The sequence below is a fragment of the Scyliorhinus torazame genome, chromosome 20 (genome assembly GCF_047496885.1).
Source record: "Scyliorhinus torazame isolate Kashiwa2021f chromosome 20, sScyTor2.1, whole genome shotgun sequence".
Taxonomy (NCBI): domain Eukaryota; kingdom Metazoa; phylum Chordata; class Chondrichthyes; order Carcharhiniformes; family Scyliorhinidae; genus Scyliorhinus; species Scyliorhinus torazame.
In genome coordinates, this window is record NC_092726.1 from 22,084,772 (window position 1) to 22,103,287 (window position 18,516).

Consider the following 18,516-nt stretch of genomic DNA (forward strand, 5'->3'; position numbering starts at 1 on the left):
GAGTGCGTGTGTGCCTCTGAGTGCGTGTGTGCCTCTGAGTGTGTGTGCCTCTAGTGTGTGTGCCTCTGAGTGCGTGTGTGCCTCTGAGTGCGTGTGTGCCTCTGAGTGTGTGTGCCTCTGAGTGTGTGTGCCTCTGAGTGTGTGTGCCTCTGAGTGTGTGTGCCTCTGAGTGCGTGTGTGCCTCTGAGTGCGTGTGTGCCTCTGAGTGTGTGTGCCTCTGAGTGTGTGTGCCTCTAGTGTGTGTGCCTCTGAGTGTGTGTGCCTCTGAGTGTGTGTGCCTCTGAGTGTGTGTGCCTCTAGTGTGTGTGCCTCTGAGTGTGTGTGCCTCTGAGTGTGTGTGCCTCTAGTGTGTGTGCCTCTAGTGTGTGTGCCTCTGAGTGTGTGTGCCTCTGAGTGCGTGTGTGCCTCTGAGTGCGTGTGTGCCTCTGAGTGTGTGTGCCTCTGAGTGCGTGTGTGCCTCTGAGTGCGTGTGTGCCTCTGAGTGTGTGTGCCTCTGAGTGCGTGTGTGCCTCTGAGTGCGTGTGTGCCTCTGAGTGTGTGTGCCTCTGAGTGTGTGTGCCTCTGAGTGCGTGTGCCTCTGAGTGTGTGTGTCTCTGAGTGTGTGTGTGTCTCTGAGTGTGTGTGTCTCTGAGTGTGTGTGTCTCTGAGTGTGTGTGTGTCTCTGAGTGTGTGTGTCTCTGAGTGTGTGTGTCTCTGAGTGTGTGTGTGCCTCTGAGTGTGTGTGTGCCTCTGAGTGTGTGTGCCTCTGAGTGTGTGTGCCTCTGAGTGTGTGTGCCTCTGAGTGCGTGTGTGCCTCTGAGTGCGTGTGCGCCCGAGTGCGTGTGCCTCTGAGTGCGTGTGCGCCCGAGTGCGTGTGCGCCCGAGTGCGTGTGCGCCGGAGCGTGTGCGCGCGCCTGAGCGTGGGTGTCTCTCTCTCTGAGTGTGGGTGTCTCTCTCTCTGAGTGTGTGTGTGTCTCTGAGTGTCTGTGTCTCTGAGTGTCTGTGTCTCTGAGTGTCTGTGTGTCTCTGGGTGTGTGTGTGTCTCTGAGTGTGTGTGTGTCTCTGAGTGTGTGTGTGTCTCTGAGTGTGTGTGTCTCTGAGTGTCTGTGTGTCTCTGAGTGTCTGTGTCTCTGAGTGTCTGTGTGTCTCTGAGTGTGTGTGTGTCTCTGAGTGTGTGTGTGTCTCTGAGTGTGTGTGTCTCTGAGTGTGTGTGTCTCTGAGTGTGTGTGTCTCTGAGTGTGTGTGCCTCTAGTGTGTGTGCCTCTGAGTGTGTGTGCCTCTGAGTGCGTGTGCCTCTGAGTGTGTGTGCCTCTAGTGTGTGTGCCTCTGAGTGCGTGTGTGCCTCTGAGTGCGTGTGTGCCTCTGAGTGTGTGTGCCTCTGAGTGTGTGTGCCTCTAGTGTGTGTGCCTCTGAGTGCGTGTGTGCCTCTGAGTGCGTGTGTGCCTCTGAGTGTGTGTGCCTCTAGTGTGTGTGCCTCTGAGTGCGTGTGTGCCTCTGAGTGTGTGTGCCTCTGAGTGTGTGTGCCTCTAGTGTGTGTGCCTCTGAGTGCGTGTGTGCCTCTGAGTGTGTGTGCCTCTGAGTGTGTGTGCCTCTGAGTGTGTGTGCCTCTGAGTGTGTGTGCCTCTGAGTGTGTGTGCCTCTGAGTGTGTGTGCCTCTGAGTGTGTGTGCCTCTGAGTGCGTGTGTGCCTCTAGTGTGTGTGCCTCTGAGTGTGTGTGCCTCTGAGTGCGTGTGTGCCTCTGAGTGCGTGTGTGCCTCTGAGTGTGTGTGCCTCTGAGTGCGTGTGTGCCTCTGAGTGTGTGTGCCTCTGAGTGCGTGTGTGTCTCTGAGTGCGTGTGTGCCTCTGAGTGTGTGTGCCTCTGAGTGTGTGTGCCTCTGAGTGTGTGTGCCTCTGAGTGCGTGTGCCTCTGAGTGCGTGTGTCTCTGGGTGTGTGTGTCTCTGAGTGTGTGTGTGTCTCTGAGTGTGTGTGTCTCTGAGTGTGTGTGTGCCTCTGAGTGTGTGTGCCTCTGAGTGTGTGTGTCTCTGAGTGTGTGTGTGTCTCTGAGTGTGTGTGTCTCTGAGTGTGTGTGTCTCTGAGTGTGTGTGCCTCTGAGTGCGTGTGTGCCTCTGAGTGCGTGTGCGCCCGAGTGCGTGTGCCTCTGAGTGCGTGTGCGCCCGAGTGCGTGTGCGCCGGAGCGTGTGCGCGCGCCTGAGCGTGGGTGTCTCTCTCTCTGAGTGTGGGTGTCTCTCTCTCTGAGTGTGTGTGTGTCTCTGAGTGTCTGTGTCTCTGAGTGTCTGTGTGTCTCTGGGTGTGTGTGTGTCTCTGAGTGTGTGTGTGTCTCTGAGTGTGTGTGTCTCTGAGTGTCTGTGTGTCTCTGAGTGTCTGTGTCTCTGAGTGTCTGTGTGTCTCTGAGTGTGTGTGTGTCTCTGAGTGTGTGTGTGTCTCTGAGTGTGTGTGTCTCTGAGTGTGTGTGTCTCTGAGTGTGTGTGTGTCTCTGAGTGTGTGTGTCTCTGAGTGTGTGTGTCTCTGAGTGTCTGTGTGTCTCTGGGTGTGTGTGTCTCTGGGTGTGTGTGTCTCTGAGTGTGTGTGTGTCTCTGAGTTTGTGTGTCTCTGAGTGTGTGTGTCTCTGAGTGTGTGTGTCTCTGAGTGTCTGTGTGTCTCTGGGTGTGTGTGTCTCTGAGTGTGTGTGTGTCTCTGAGTGTGTGTGTGTCTCTGAGTGTGTGTGTCTCTGAGTGTGTGTGTCTCTGAGTGTGTGTGTCTCTGAGTGTGTGTGTCTCTGAGTGTGTGTGTCTCTGAGTGTGTGTGTCTCTGAGTGTCTGTGTGTCTCTGGGTGTGTGTGTCTCTGAGTGTGTGTGTGTCTCTGAGTTTGTGTGTCTCTGAGTGTGTGTGTGTCTGAGTGTGTGTGTGTCTGAGTGTGTGTGTGTCTGAGTGTGTGTGTGTCTGTGTGTGTGTGTGTCTGTGTGTGTGTGTGTCTGAGTGTGTGTGTGTCTGAGTGTGTGTGTGTCTGAGTGTGTGTGTGTGTGCCTGAGTGTGTGCCTGAGTGTGTGCCTGAGTGTGTGCGTGAGTGTGTGCCTGAGTGTGTGCCTGAGTGTGTGTGCCTGAGGTGTGTGTGCGTGAGGTGTGTGTGCCTGAGGTGTGTGTGCCTGAGGTGTGTGTGCCTGAGGTGTGTGTGCCTGAGGTGTGTGTGTGTCTGAGTGTGTGTGTGTCTGAGTGTGTGTGTGTCTGAGTGTGTGTGTGTCTGAGTGTGTGTGTGTCTGAGTGTGTGTGTCTGAGTGTGTGTGTCTGAGTGTGTGTGTGTCTGAGTGTGTGTGTGTCTGAGTGTGTGTGTGTCTGAGTGTGTGTGTGTCTGAGTGTGTGTGTGTCTGAGTGTGTGCCTGAGTGTGTGCCTGAGTGTGTGCCTGAGTGTGTGCCTGAGTGTGTGCCTGAGTGTGTGCCTGAGTGTGTGCCTGAGTGTGTGCCTGAGTGTGTGCCTGTGTGTGTGTGCCTGTGTGTGTGTGCCTGTGTGTGTGCCTGAGTGTGTGTGCCTGAGTGTGTGTGCCTGAGTGTGTGCCTGAGTGTGTGCCTGAGTGTGTGCCTGAGTGTGTGCCTGAGTGTGTGCGCCTGTGTGTGTGTGCCTGTGTGTGTGTGTCTGTGTGTGTGTCTGTGTGTGTGTGTCTGAGTGTGTGCCTGTGTGTGTGCCTGTGTGTGTGTCTGAGTGTGTGTCTGAGTGTGTGTCTGAGTGTGTGTCTGAGTGTGTGTCTGAGTGTGTGTCTGAGTGTGTGTCTGAGTGTGTGTCTGAGTGTGTGTCTGAGTGTGTGTGTCTGAGTGTGTGTCTGAGTGTGTGTCTGAGTGTGTGTCTGAGTGTGTGTCTGTGTGTGTGTCTGTGTGTGTGTCTGTGTGTGTGTCTGTGTGTGTGTCTGAGTGTGTGACTGAGTGTGTGACTGAGTGTGTGTCTGTGTGTGTGTGTCTGTGTGTGTGTCTGTGTGTGTGTCTGAGTGTGTGTCTGAGTGTGTGTCTGAGTGTGTGTCTGAGTGTGTGTCTGAGTGTGTGCCTGTGTGTGTGCCTGTGTGTGTGCCTGATGTGTGCCTGAGTGTGTGCCTGAGTGTGTGCCTGAGTGTGTGCCTGAGTGTGTGTCTGTGTGTGTGTCTGTGTGCCTGAGTGTGTGCCTGAGTGTGTGCCTGAGCGTGTGCCTGTGTGTGTGTCTGTGTGTGTCTGTGTGTGTCTGTGTGTCAGAGTGTGTGTCAGAGTGTGTGTCAGAGTGTGTGTCAGAGTGTGTGTCAGTGTGTGTGTCTGTGTGTGTGTGAGTGTGTGTGTGTGTGTGAGTGTGTGTGTGCCTGAGTGTGTGCCTGAGTGTGTGCCTGAGTGTGTGTCTGAGTGTGTGTGTCTGAATGTGTGTGTCTGAATGTGTGTGTCTGTGCCTGAGTGTGTGTCAGAGTGTGTGCCTGAGTGTGTGTGTGCCTGAGTGTGTGTGTGCCTGAGTGTGTGTGTGCCTGAGTGTGTGTGTGTGAGTGTGTGTGTGCCTGAGTGTGTGCCTGAGTGTGTGCCTGAGTGTGTGCCTGAGTGTGTGCCTGAGTGTGTGTCTGAGTGTGTGTCTGAGTGTGTGTCTGAGTGTGTGTCTGAGTGTGTGTCTGAGTGTGTGTCTGAGTGTGTGTGTCTGAGTGTGTGTGTCTGAGTGTGTGTGTCTGAGTGTGTGTCTGAGTGTGTGTGTCTGAATGTGTGTGTCTGAATGTGTGTGTCTGTGCCTGAGTGTGTGTCAGAGTGTGTGCGTGCCTGAGTGTGTGCGTGCCTGAGTGTGTGCGTGCCTGAGTGTGTGCGTGCCTGAGTGTGTGCGTGCCTGAGTGTGTGCGTGCCTGAGTGTGTGTGTGCCTGAGTGTGTGTGTGCCTGAGTGTGTGTGTGTGCCTGAGTGTGTGCCTGAGTGTGTGCCTGAGTGTGTGCCTGAGTGTGTGCCTGAGTGTGTGCCTGAGTGTGTGCCTGAGTGTGTGCCTGAGTGTGTGTCTGAGTGTGTGTCTGAGTGTGTGTCTGAGTGTGTGTCTGAGTGTGTGTCTGAGTGTGTGTGTCTGAATGTGTGTGTCTGAATGTGTGTGTCTGTGCCTGAGTGTGTGTCAGAGTGTGTGCCTGAGTGTGTGTCTGAGTGTGTGTCTGAGTGTCTGTCTGAGTGTGTGTGTCTGAGTGTGTGTGTCTGAATGTGTGTGTCTGAATGTGTGTGTCTGTGCCTGAGTGTGTGTCAGAGTGTGTGCCTGAGTGTGTGTCTGAGTGTGTGTCTGAGTGTGTGTCTGAGTGTGTGTCTGAGTGTGTGTGTCTGAGTGTGTGTCTGAGTGTGTGTCTGAGTGTGTGTCTGAGTGTGTGTCTGAGTGTGTGTCTGTGTGTGTGTCTGTGTGTGTGTCTGTGTGTGTGTCTGAGTGTGTGACTGAGTGTGTGACTGAGTGTGTGTCTGTGTGTGTGTGTGTGTGTGTGTGTCTGTGTGTGTGTCTGAGTGTGTGTCTGAGTGTGTGTCTGAGTGTGTGTCTGAGTGTGTGCCTGTGTGTGTGCCTGTGTGTGTGCCTGTGTGTGTGCCTGATGTGTGCCTGAGTGTGTGCCTGAGTGTGTGCCTGAGTGTGTGCCTGAGTGTGTGCCTGAGTGTGTGTCTGTGTGCCTGAGTGTGTGCCTGAGTGTGTGCCTGAGCGTGTGCCTGTGTGTGTGTCTGTGTGTGTCTGTGTGTGTCTGTGTGTCAGAGTGTGTGTCAGAGTGTGTGTCAGAGTGTGTGTCAGAGTGTGTGTCAGTGTGTGTGTCTGTGTGTGTGTGAGTGTGTGTGTGTGTGTGAGTGTGTGTGTGCCTGAGTGTGTGTCTGAGTGTGTGTCTGAGTGTGTGTGTCTGAATGTGTGTGTCTGAATGTGTGTGTCTGTGCCTGAGTGTGTGTCAGAGTGTGTGCCTGAGTGTGTGTGTGCCTGAGTGTGTGTGTGCCTGAGTGTGTGTGTGTGAGTGTGTGTGTGCCTGAGTGTGTGCCTGAGTGTGTGCCTGAGTGTGTGCCTGAGTGTGTGCCTGAGTGTGTGCCTGAGTGTGTGCCTGAGTGTGTGTCTGAGTGTGTGTCTGAGTGTGTGTCTGAGTGTGTGTCTGAGTGTGTGTCTGAGTGTGTGTCTGAGTGTGTGTCTGAGTGTGTGTCTGAGTGTGTGTCTGAGTGTGTGTCTGAGTGTGTGTCTGAGTGTGTGTCTGAGTGTGTGTCTGAGTGTGTGTCTGAGTGTGTGTCTGAGTGTGTGTCTGAGTGTGTGTCTGAGTGTGTGTGTCTGAGTGTGTGTGTCTGAATGTGTGTGTCTGAATGTGTGTGTCTGTGCCTGAGTGTGTGTCAGAGTGTGTGCGTGCCTGAGTGTGTGCGTGCCTGAGTGTGTGTGTGCCTGAGTGTGTGTGTGCCTGAGTGTGTGTGTGCCTGAGTGTGTGTGTGCCTGAGTGTGTGTGTGCCTGAGTGTGTGTGTGCCTGAGTGTGTGTGTGCCTGAGTGTGTGTGTGCCTGAGTGTGTGTGTGCCTGAGTGTGTGTGTGCCTGAGTGTGTGTGTGCCTGAGTGTGTGTGTGTGTGTGTGTGAGTGTGTGCCTGAGTGTGTGCCTGAGTGTGTGCCTGAGTGTGTGCCTGAGTGTGTGCCTGAGTGTGTGCCTGAGTGTGTGCCTGAGTGTGTGCCTGAGTGTGTGCCTGAGTGTGTGCCTGAGTGTGTGCCTGAGTGTGTGCCTGAGTGTGTGCCTGAGTGTGTGTCTGAGTGTGTGTCTGAGTGTGTGTCTGAGTGTGTGTCTGAGTGTGTGTCTGAGTGTGTGTGTCTGAATGTGTGTGTCTGAATGTGTGTGTCTGAATGTGTGTGTCTGTGCCTGAGTGTGTGTCAGAGTGTGTGCCTGAGTGTGTGTGTGCCTGAGTGTGTGTGTGCCTGAGTGTGTGTGTGCCTGAGTGTGTGTGTGCCTGAGTGTGTGTGTGCCTGAGTGTGTGTGTGCCTGAGTGTGTGTGTGCCTGAGTGTGTGTGTGCCTGAGTGTGTGTGTGCCTGAGTGTCTGTGTGCCTGAGTGTGTGTGTGCCTGAGTGTGTGTGTGCCTGAGTGTGTGTGTGCCTGAGTGTGTGTGTGCCTGAGTGTGTGTGCCTGAGTGTGTGTGTGCCTGAGTGTGTGTGTGCCTGAGTGTGTGTGTGCCTGAGTGTGTGTGTGCCTGAGTGTGTGTGTGCCTGAGTGTGTGTGCCTGAGTGTGTGTGCGCCTGAGTGTGTGTGCGCCTGAGTGTGTGCGCCTGAGTGTGTGCGCCTGAGTGTGTGCGCCTGAGTGTGTGCGCCTGAGTGTGTGCGCCTGAGTGTGTGCGCCTGAGTGTGTGTGCCTGAGTGTGTGTGCCTCTGAGTGTGTGTGCCTCTGAGTGTGTGTGCCTCTGAGTGTGTGTGCCTCTGAGTGTGTGTGCCTCTGAGTGTGTGTGCCTCTGAGTGTGTGTGCCTCTGAGAGTGTGTGCCTCTGAGAGTGTGTGCCTCTGAGAGTGTGTGCCTCTGAGAGTGTGTGCCTCTGAGTGTGTGTGCCTCTGAGAGTGTGTGCCTCTGAGTGTGTGTGCCTCTGAGTGTGTGTGCCTCTGAGTGCGTGTGCCTCTGAGTGCGTGTGCCTCTGAGTGCGTGTGCCTCTGAGTGCGTGTGCCTCTGAGTGCGTGTGCCTCTGAGTGCGTGTGCCTCTGAGTGCGTGTGCCTCTAGTGTGTGTGCCTCTGAGTGTGTGTGCCTCTGAGTGTGTGTGCCTCTGAGTGTGTGTGCCTCTAGTGTGTGTGCCTCTGAGTGTGTGTGCCTCTGAGTGCGTGTGCCTCTGAGTGCGTGTGCCTCTGAGTGCGTGTGCCTCTGAGTGCGTGTGCCTCTAGTGTGTGTGCCTCTAGTGTGTGTGCCTCTGAGTGCGTGTGCCTCTGAGTGCGTGTGTGCCTCTGAGTGCGTGTGTGCCTCTGAGTGTGTGTGCCTCTGAGTGTGTGTGCCTCTAGTGTGTGTGCCTCTGAGTGTGTGTGCCTCTGAGTGTGTGTGCCTCTGAGTGTGTGTGCCTCTGAGTGCGTGTGCCTCTGAGTGCGTGTGCCTCTGAGTGCGTGTGCCTCTGAGTGCGTGTGCCTCTGAGTGCGTGTGCCTCTGAGTGCGTGTGCCTCTGAGTGCGTGTGCCTCTGAGTGCGTGTGCCTCTAGTGTGTGTGCCTCTGAGTGTGTGTGCCTCTGAGTGTGTGTGCCTCTGAGTGTGTGTGCCTCTAGTGTGTGTGCCTCTGAGTGTGTGTGCCTCTGAGTGTGTGTGCCTCTGAGTGCGTGTGCCTCTGAGTGCGTGTGCCTCTGAGTGTGTGTGCCTCTAGTGTGTGTGCCTCTAGTGTGTGTGCCTCTGAGTGCGTGTGCCTCTGAGTGCGTGTGTGCCTCTGAGTGCGTGTGTGCCTCTGAGTGTGTGTGCCTCTGAGTGTGTGTGCCTCTAGTGTGTGTGCCTCTAGTGTGTGTGCCTCTGAGTGTGTGTGCCTCTGAGTGTGTGTGCCTCTAGTGTGTGTGCCTCTGAGTGCGTGTGTGCCTCTGAGTGCGTGTGTGCCTCTGAGTGCGTGTGTGCCTCTGAGTGCGTGTGTGCCTCTGAGTGTGTGTGCCTCTGAGTGTGTGTGCCTCTGAGTGTGTGTGCCTCTGAGTGTGTGTGCCTCTAGTGTGTGTGCCTCTGAGTGCGTGTGTGCCTCTGAGTGTGTGTGCCTCTGAGTGTGTGTGCCTCTAGTGTGTGTGCCTCTGAGTGTGTGTGCCTCTGAGTGTGTGTGCCTCTAGTGTGTGTGCCTCTGAGTGTGTGTGCCTCTGAGTGCGTGTGCCTCTGAGTGTGTGTGCCTCTGAGTGTGTGTGCCTCTGAGTGCGTGTGCCTCTGAGTGCGTGTGTGCCTCTGAGTGTGTGTGCCTGAGTGTGTGTGTGCCTGAGTGTGTGCCTGAGTGTGTGCCTGAGTGTGTGCCTGAGTGTGTGCCTGAGTGTGTGCCTGAGTGTGTGCCTGAGTGTGTGCCTGAGTGTGTGTCTGAGTGTGTGTCTGAGTGTGTGTCTGAGTGTGTGTCTGAGTGTGTGTGTCTGAATGTGTGTGTCTGAATGTGTGTGTCTGTGCCTGAGTGTGTGTCAGAGTGTGTGCCTGAGTGTGTGTGTGCCTGAGTGTGTGTGTGCCTGAGTGTGTGTGTGCCTGAGTGTGTGTGTGCCTGAGTGTGTGTGTGCCTGAGTGTGTGTGTGCCTGAGTGTGTGTGTGCCTGAGTGTGTGTGTGCCTGAGTGTGTGTGTGCCTGAGTGTGTGTGTGCCTGAGTGTGTGTGTGCCTGAGTGTGTGTGTGCCTGAGTGTGTGTGTGCCTGAGTGTGTGTGTGCCTGAGTGTGTGTGTGCCTGAGTGTGTGTGTGCCTGAGTGTGTGTGTGCCTGAGTGTGTGCGCCTGAGTGTGTGTGCCTCTGAGTGTGTGTGCCTCTGAGTGTGTGTGCCTCTGAGAGTGTGTGCCTCTGAGAGTGTGTGCCTCTGAGAGTGTGTGCCTCTGAGAGTGTGTGCCTCTGAGTGTGTGTGCCTCTGAGTGCGTGTGCCTCTAGTGTGTGTGCCTCTGAGTGCGTGTGTGCCTCTGAGTGCGTGTGTGCCTCTGAGTGTGTGTGCCTCTGAGTGTGTGTGCCTCTAGTGTGTGTGCCTCTGAGTGCGTGTGTGCCTCTGAGTGCGTGTGTGCCTCTGAGTGTGTGTGCCTCTAGTGTGTGTGCCTCTGAGTGCGTGTGTGCCTCTGAGTGCGTGTGTGCCTCTGAGTGTGTGTGCCTCTGAGTGTGTGTGCCTCTGAGTGTGTGTGCCTCTGAGTGTGTGTGCCTCTGAGTGTGTGTGCCTCTGAGTGCGTGTGTGCCTCTGAGTGTGTGTGCCTCTGAGTGTGTGTGCCTCTAGTGTGTGTGCCTCTGAGTGTGTGTGCCTCTGAGTGTGTGTGCCTCTGAGTGTGTGTGCCTCTAGTGTGTGTGCCTCTGAGTGTGTGTGCCTCTGAGTGTGTGTGCCTCTAGTGTGTGTGCCTCTAGTGTGTGTGCCTCTGAGTGTGTGTGCCTCTGAGTGCGTGTGTGCCTCTGAGTGCGTGTGTGCCTCTGAGTGTGTGTGCCTCTGAGTGCGTGTGTGCCTCTGAGTGCGTGTGTGCCTCTGAGTGCGTGTGTGCCTCTGAGTGCGTGTGTGCCTCTGAGTGCGTGTGTGCCTCTGAGTGTGTGTGCCTCTGAGTGTGTGTGCCTCTGAGTGCGTGTGCCTCTGAGTGTGTGTGTCTCTGGGTGTGTGTGTCTCTGAGTGTGTGTGTGTCTCTGAGTGTGTGTGTCTCTGAGTGTGTGTGTCTCTGAGTGTGTGTGTGTCTCTGAGTGTGTGTGTCTCTGAGTGTGTGTGTCTCTGAGTGTGTGTGTGCCTCTGAGTGTGTGTGTGCCTCTGAGTGTGTGTGCCTCTGAGTGTGTGTGCCTCTGAGTGTGTGTGCCTCTGAGTGCGTGTGTGCCTCTGAGTGCGTGTGCGCCCGAGTGCGTGTGCGCCGGAGCGTGTGCGCGCGCCTGAGCGTGGGTGTCTCTCTCTCTGAGTGTGGGTGTCTCTCTCTCTGAGTGTGTGTGTGTCTCTGAGTGTCTGTGTCTCTGAGTGTCTGTGTCTCTGAGTGTCTGTGTGTCTCTGGGTGTGTGTGTGTCTCTGAGTGTGTGTGTGTCTCTGAGTGTGTGTGTGTCTCTGAGTGTGTGTGTCTCTGAGTGTCTGTGTGTCTCTGAGTGTCTGTGTCTCTGAGTGTCTGTGTGTCTCTGAGTGTGTGTGTGTCTCTGAGTGTGTGTGTGTCTCTGAGTGTGTGTGTCTCTGAGTGTGTGTGTCTCTGAGTGTGTGTGTCTCTGAGTGTGTGTGCCTCTAGTGTGTGTGCCTCTGAGTGTGTGTGCCTCTGAGTGCGTGTGCCTCTGAGTGTGTGTGCCTCTAGTGTGTGTGCCTCTGAGTGCGTGTGTGCCTCTGAGTGCGTGTGTGCCTCTGAGTGTGTGTGCCTCTGAGTGTGTGTGCCTCTAGTGTGTGTGCCTCTGAGTGCGTGTGTGCCTCTGAGTGCGTGTGTGCCTCTGAGTGCGTGTGTGCCTCTGAGTGTGTGTGCCTCTAGTGTGTGTGCCTCTGAGTGCGTGTGTGCCTCTGAGTGTGTGTGCCTCTGAGTGTGTGTGCCTCTAGTGTGTGTGCCTCTGAGTGCGTGTGCCTCTGAGTGTGTGTGCCTCTGAGTGTGTGTGCCTCTGAGTGTGTGTGCCTCTGAGTGTGTGTGCCTCTGAGTGTGTGTGCCTCTGAGTGTGTGTGCCTCTGAGTGCGTGTGTGCCTCTAGTGTGTGTGCCTCTGAGTGTGTGTGCCTCTGAGTGCGTGTGTGCCTCTGAGTGCGTGTGTGCCTCTGAGTGTGTGTGCCTCTGAGTGCGTGTGTGCCTCTGAGTGTGTGTGCCTCTGAGTGCGTGTGTGTCTCTGAGTGCGTGTGTGCCTCTGAGTGTGTGTGCCTCTGAGTGTGTGTGCCTCTGAGTGCGTGTGCCTCTGAGTGCGTGTGTCTCTGGGTGTGTGTGTCTCTGAGTGTGTGTGTGTCTCTGAGTGTGTGTGTCTCTGAGTGTGTGTGTCTCTGAGTGTGTGTGTCTCTGAGTGTGTGTGTGCCTCTGAGTGTGTGTGTGCCTCTGAGTGTGTGTGCCTCTGAGTGTGTGTGTCTCTGAGTGTGTGTGTGTCTCTGAGTGTGTGTGTCTCTGAGTGTGTGTGCCTCTGAGTGCGTGTGTGCCTCTGAGTGCGTGTGCGCCCGAGTGCGTGTGCCTCTGAGTGCGTGTGCGCCCGAGTGCGTGTGCGCCGGAGCGTGTGCGCGCGCCTGAGCGTGGGTGTCTCTCTCTCTGAGTGTGGGTGTCTCTCTCTCTGAGTGTGTGTGTGTCTCTGAGTGTCTGTGTCTCTGAGTGTCTGTGTCTCTGAGTGTCTGTGTGTCTCTGGGTGTGTGTGTGTCTCTGAGTGTGTGTGTGTCTCTGAGTGTGTGTGTGTCTCTGAGTGTGTGTGTCTCTGAGTGTCTGTGTGTCTCTGAGTGTCTGTGTCTCTGAGTGTCTGTGTGTCTCTGAGTGTGTGTGTGTCTCTGAGTGTGTGTGTGTCTCTGAGTGTGTGTGTCTCTGAGTGTGTGTGTCTCTGAGTGTGTGTGTGTCTCTGAGTGTGTGTGTCTCTGAGTGTGTGTGTCTCTCAGTGTCTGTGTGTCTCTGGGTGTGTGTGTCTCTGAGTGTGTGTGTGTCTCTGAGTTTGTGTGTCTCTGAGTGTGTGTGTCTCTGAGTGTGTGTGTCTCTGAGTGTCTGTGTGTCTCTGGGTGTGTGTGTCTCTGAGTGTGTGTGTGTCTCTGAGTGTGTGTGTGTCTCTGAGTGTGTGTGTCTCTGAGTGTGTGTGTCTCTGAGTGTGTGTGTCTCTGAGTGTGTGTGTCTCTGAGTGTCTGTGTGTCTCTGGGTGTGTGTGTCTCTGAGTGTGTGTGTGTCTCTGAGTTTGTGTGTCTCTGAGTGTGTGTGTCTCTGAGTGTGTGTGTCTCTGAGTGTCTGTGTGTCTCTGGGTGTGTGTGTCTCTGAGTGTGTGTGTGTCTCTGAGTGTGTGTGTGTCTCTGAGTGTGTGTGTCTCTGAGTGTGTGTGTCTCTGAGTGTGTGTGTGTCTCTGAGTGTCTGTGTGTCTCTGAGTGTGTGTGTGTCTCTGAGTGTGTGTGTCTCTGAGTGTGTGTGTCTCTGAGTGTGTGTGTCTCTGAGTGTGTGTGCCTCTGAGTGTGTGTGCCTCTGAGTGTGTGTGCCTCTAGTGTGTGTGCCTCTGAGTGTGTGTGCCTCTGAGTGCGTGTGCCTCTGAGTGCGTGTGTGCCTCTGAGTGCGTGTGCGCCCGAGTGCGTGTGCCTCTGAGTGCGTGTGCGCCCGAGTGCGTGTGCGCCCGAGTGCGTGTGCGCCCGAGTGCGTGTGCGCCGGAGCGTGTGCGCGCGCCTGAGCGTGGGTGTCTCTCTCTCTGAGTGTGGGTGTCTCTCTCTCTGAGTGTGTGTGTGTCTCTGAGTGTCTGTGTCTCTGAGTGTCTGTGTCTCTGAGTGTCTGTGTCTCTGAGTGTCTGTGTGTCTCTGGGTGTGTGTGTGTCTCTGAGTGTGTGTGTGTCTCTGAGTGTGTGTGTGTCTCTGAGTGTGTGTGTGTCTCTGAGTGTGTGTGTCTCTGAGTGTGTGTGTGTCTCTGAGTGTCTGTGTCTCTGAGTGTCTGTGTGTCTCTGGGTGTGTGTGCCTCTGAGTGTGTGTGCCTCTGAGTGTGTGTGCCTCTGAGTGTGTGTGCCTCTGAGTGTGTGTGCCTCTGAGTGTGTGTGCCTCTGAGTGTGTGTGCCTCTGAGTGCGTGTGTGCCTCTGAGTGCGTGTGTGCCTCTGAGTGCGTGTGTGCCTCTGAGTGTGTGTGCCTCTAGTGTGTGTGCCTCTGAGTGTGTGTGCCTCTGAGTGTGTGTGCCTCTAGTGTGTGTGCCTCTGAGTGTGTGTGCCTCTGAGTGCGTGTGCCTCTGAGTGTGTGTGCCTCTAGTGTGTGTGCCTCTGAGTGCGTGTGTGCCTCTGAGTGCGTGTGTGCCTCTGAGTGTGTGTGCCTCTGAGTGTGTGTGCCTCTAGTGTGTGTGCCTCTAGTGTGTGTGCCTCTGAGTGCGTGTGTGCCTCTGAGTGCGTGTGTGCCTCTGAGTGTGTGTGCCTCTAGTGTGTGTGCCTCTGAGTGCGTGTGTGCCTCTGAGTGTGTGTGCCTCTGAGTGTGTGTGCCTCTGAGTGTGTGTGCCTCTAGTGTGTGTGCCTCTGAGTGCGTGTGTGCCTCTGAGTGTGTGTGCCTCTGAGTGTGTGTGCCTCTGAGTGTGTGTGCCTCTGAGTGTGTGTGCCTCTGAGTGTGTGTGCCTCTGAGTGTGTGTGCCTCTGAGTGTGTGTGCCTCTGAGTGTGTGTGCCTCTGAGTGTGTGTGCCTCTGAGTGTGTGTGCCTCTGAGTGTGTGTGCCTCTGAGTGCGTGTGTGCCTCTGAGTGCGTGTGTGCCTCTGAGTGCGTGTGTGCCTCTGAGTGTGTGTGCCTCTGAGTGTGTGTGCCTCTGAGTGTGTGTGCCTCTAGTGTGTGTGCCTCTGAGTGTGTGTGCCTCTGAGTGTGTGTGCCTCTGAGTGTGTGTGCCTCTAGTGTGTGTGCCTCTGAGTGTGTGTGCCTCTGAGTGTGTGTGCCTCTGAGTGTGTGTGCCTCTAGTGTGTGTGCCTCTGAGTGTGTGTGCCTCTGAGTGCGTGTGCCTCTGAGTGTGTGTGCCTCTGAGTGTGTGTGCCTCTGAGTGCGTGTGCCTCTGAGTGCGTGTGTGCCTCTGAGTGTGTGTGCCTGAGTGTGTGTGTGCCTGAGTGTGTGTGTGTGAGTGTGTGTGTGCCTGAGTGTGTGCCTGAGTGTGTGCCTGAGTGTGTGCCTGAGTGTGTGCCTGAGTGTGTGCCTGAGTGTGTGCCTGAGTGTGTGCCTGAGTGTGTGCCTGAGTGTGTGCCTGAGTGTGTGCCTGAGTGTGTGCCTGAGTGTGTGTCTGAGTGTGTGTCTGAGTGTGTGTCTGAGTGTGTGTGTCTGAATGTGTGTGTCTGAATGTGTGTGTCTGTGCCTGAGTGTGTGTCAGAGTGTGTGCCTGAGTGTGTGTGTGCCTGAGTGTGTGTGTGCCTGAGTGTGTGTGTGCCTGAGTGTGTGTGTGCCTGAGTGTGTGTGTGCCTGAGTGTGTGTGTGCCTGAGTGTGTGTGTGCCTGAGTGTGTGTGTGCCTGAGTGTGTGTGTGCCTGAGTGTGTGTGTGCCTGAGTGTGTGTGTGCCTGAGTGTGTGTGTGCCTGAGTGTGTGTGTGCCTGAGTGTGTGTGTGCCTGAGTGTGTGTGTGCCTGAGTGTGTGTGTGCCTGAGTGTGTGTGTGCCTGAGTGTGTGCGCCTGAGTGTGTGTGCCTCTGAGTGTGTGTGCCTCTGAGTGTGTGTGCCTCTGAGAGTGTGTGCCTCTGAGTGTGTGTGCCTCTGAGAGTGTGTGCCTCTGAGAGTGTGTGCCTCTGAGTGTGTGTGCCTCTGAGTGCGTGTGCCTCTAGTGTGTGTGCCTCTGAGTGCGTGTGTGCCTCTGAGTGCGTGTGTGCCTCTGAGTGTGTGTGCCTCTGAGTGTGTGTGCCTCTAGTGTGTGTGCCTCTGAGTGCGTGTGTGCCTCTGAGTGCGTGTGTGCCTCTGAGTGTGTGTGCCTCTAGTGTGTGTGCCTCTGAGTGCGTGTGTGCCTCTGAGTGCGTGTGTGCCTCTGAGTGTGTGTGCCTCTGAGTGTGTGTGCCTCTGAGTGTGTGTGCCTCTGAGTGTGTGTGCCTCTGAGTGTGTGTGCCTCTGAGTGCGTGTGTGCCTCTGAGTGCGTGTGTGCCTCTGAGTGTGTGTGCCTCTGAGTGTGTGTGCCTCTAGTGTGTGTGCCTCTGAGTGTGTGTGCCTCTGAGTGTGTGTGCCTCTGAGTGTGTGTGCCTCTAGTGTGTGTGCCTCTGAGTGTGTGTGCCTCTGAGTGTGTGTGCCTCTAGTGTGTGTGCCTCTAGTGTGTGTGCCTCTGAGTGTGTGTGCCTCTGAGTGCGTGTGTGCCTCTGAGTGTGTGTGCCTCTGAGTGCGTGTGTGCCTCTGAGTGCGTGTGTGCCTCTGAGTGTGTGTGCCTCTGAGTGCGTGTGTGCCTCTGAGTGCGTGTGTGCCTCTGAGTGTGTGTGCCTCTGAGTGTGTGTGCCTCTGAGTGCGTGTGCCTCTGAGTGTGTGTGTCTCTGAGTGTGTGTGTGTCTCTGAGTGTGTGTGTCTCTGAGTGTGTGTGTCTCTGAGTGTGTGTGTGTCTCTGAGTGTGTGTGTCTCTGAGTGTGTGTGTCTCTGAGTGTGTGTGTGCCTCTGAGTGTGTGTGTGCCTCTGAGTGTGTGTGCCTCTGAGTGTGTGTGCCTCTGAGTGTGTGTGCCTCTGAGTGCGTGTGTGCCTCTGAGTGCGTGTGCGCCCGAGTGCGTGTGCCTCTGAGTGCGTGTGCGCCCGAGTGCGTGTGCGCCCGAGTGCGTGTGCGCCGGAGCGTGTGCGCGCGCCTGAGCGTGGGTGTCTCTCTCTCTGAGTGTGGGTGTCTCTCTCTCTGAGTGTGTGTGTGTCTCTGAGTGTCTGTGTCTCTGAGTGTCTGTGTCTCTGAGTGTCTGTGTGTCTCTGGGTGTGTGTGTGTCTCTGAGTGTGTGTGTGTCTCTGAGTGTGTGTGTGTCTCTGAGTGTGTGTGTCTCTGAGTGTCTGTGTGTCTCTGAGTGTCTGTGTCTCTGAGTGTCTGTGTGTCTCTGAGTGTGTGTGTGTCTCTGAGTGTGTGTGTGTCTCTGAGTGTGTGTGTCTCTGAGTGTGTGTGTCTCTGAGTGTGTGTGTCTCTGAGTGTGTGTGCCTCTAGTGTGTGTGCCTCTGAGTGTGTGTGCCTCTGAGTGCGTGTGCCTCTGAGTGTGTGTGCCTCTAGTGTGTGTGCCTCTGAGTGCGTGTGTGCCTCTGAGTGCGTGTGTGCCTCTGAGTGTGTGTGCCTCTGAGTGTGTGTGCCTCTAGTGTGTGTGCCTCTGAGTGCGTGTGTGCCTCTGAGTGCGTGTGTGCCTCTGAGTGTGTGTGCCTCTAGTGTGTGTGCCTCTGAGTGCGTGTGTGCCTCTGAGTGTGTGTGCCTCTGAGTGTGTGTGCCTCTAGTGTGTGTGCCTCTGAGTGCGTGTGTGCCTCTGAGTGTGTGTGCCTCTGAGTGTGTGTGCCTCTGAGTGTGTGTGCCTCTGAGTGTGTGTGCCTCTGAGTGTGTGTGCCTCTGAGTGTGTGTGCCTCTGAGTGTGTGTGCCTCTGAGTGCGTGTGTGCCTCTAGTGTGTGTGCCTCTGAGTGTGTGTGCCTCTGAGTGCGTGTGTGCCTCTGAGTGCGTGTGTGCCTCTGAGTGTGTGTGCCTCTGAGTGCGTGTGTGCCTCTGAGTGTGTGTGCCTCTGAGTGCGTGTGTGTCTCTGAGTGCGTGTGTGCCTCTGAGTGTGTGTGCCTCTGAGTGTGTGTGCCTCTGAGTGTGTGTGCCTCTGAGTGCGTGTGCCTCTGAGTGCGTGTGTCTCTGGGTGTGTGTGTCTCTGAGTGTGTGTGTGTCTCTGAGTGTGTGTGTCTCTGAGTGTGTGTGTGCCTCTGAGTGTGTGTGCCTCTGAGTGTGTGTGTCTCTGAGTGTGTGTGTGTCTCTGAGTGTGTGTGTCTCTGAGTGTGTGTGTCTCTGAGTGTGTGTGCCTCTGAGTGCGTGTGTGCCTCTGAGTGCGTGTGCGCCCGAGTGCGTGTGCCTCTGAGTGCGTGTGCGCCCGAGTGCGTGTGCGCCGGAGCGTGTGCGCGCGCCTGAGCGTGGGTGTCTCTCTCTCTGAGTGTGGGTGTCTCTCTCTCTGAGTGTGTGTGTGTCTCTGAGTGTCTGTGTCTCTGAGTGTCTGTGTCTCTGAGTGTCTGTGTGTCTCTGGGTGTGTGTGTGTCTCTGAGTGTGTGTGTGTCTCTGAGTGTGTGTGTCTCTGAGTGTCTGTGTGTCTCTGAGTGTCTGTGTCTCTGAGTGTCTGTGTGTCTCTGAGTGTGTGTGTGTCTCTGAGTGTGTGTGTGTCTCTGAGTGTGTGTGTCTCTGAGTGTGTGTGTCTCTGAGTGTGTGTGTGTCTCTGAGTGTGTGTGTCTCTGAGTGTGTGTGTCTCTGAGTGTCTGTGTGTCTCTGGGTGTGTGTGTCTCTGGGTGTGTGTGTCTCTGAGTGTGTGTGTGTCTCTGAGTTTGTGTGTCTCTGAGTGTGTGTGTCTCTGAGTGTGTGTGTCTCTGAGTGTCTGTGTGTCTCTGGGTGTGTGTGTCTCTGAGTGTGTGTGTGTCTCTGAGTGTGTGTGTGTCTCTGAGTGTGTGTGTCTCTGAGTGTGTGTGTCTCTGAGTGTGTGTGTCTCTGAGTGTGTGTGTCTCTGAGTGTGTGTGTCTCTGAGTGTCTGTGTGTCTCTGGGTGTGTGTGTCTCTGAGTGTGTGTGTGTCTCTGAGTTTGTGTGTCTCTGAGTGTGTGTGTGTCTGAGTGTGTGTGTGTCTGAGTGTGTGTGTGTCTGAGTGTGTGTGTGTCTGTGTGTGTGTGTGTCTGTGTGTGTGTGTGTCTGAGTGTGTGTGTGTCTGAGTGTGTGTGTGTCTGAGTGTGTGTGTGTGTGCCTGAGTGTGTGCCTGAGTGTGTGCCTGAGTGTGTGCGTGAGTGTGTGCCTGAGTGTGTGCCTGAGTGTGTGTGCCTGAGGTGTGTGTGCGTGAGGTGTGTGTGCCTGAGGTGTGTGTGCCTGAGGTGTGTGTGCCTGAGGTGTGTGTGCCGTGTGCCTGAGGTGTGTGTGCCTGAGGTGTGTGTGCCTGAGGTGTGTGTGCCTGAGGTGTGTGTGTGTCTGAGTGTGTGTGTGTCTGAGTGTGTGTGTGTCTGAGTGTGTGTGTGTCTGAGTGTGTGTGTGTCTGAGTGTGTGTGTGTCTGAGTGTGTGTGTCTGAGTGTGTGTGTGTCTGAGTGTGTGTGTGTCTGAGTGTGTGTGTGTCTGAGTGTGTGTGTGTCTGAGTGTGTGTGTGTCTGAGTGTGTGTGTGTCTGAGTGTGTGTCTGAGTGTGTGCCTGAGTGTGTGCCTGAGTGTGTGCCTGAGTGTGTGCCTGAGTGTGTGCCTGAGTGTGTGCCTGAGTGTGTGCCTGAGTGTGTGCCTGAGTGTGTGCCTGAGTGTG

General features: G+C 55.5%; 1 protein-coding gene across 2 annotated transcripts in view; it reads left to right on the forward strand.

Moving 5' to 3' along the window:
• Positions 1-18,516, forward strand: part of grk5l (G protein-coupled receptor kinase 5 like) — a 217,546-nt gene that overhangs the window by 146,951 nt on the left and 52,079 nt on the right. The window lies entirely within an intron of this gene.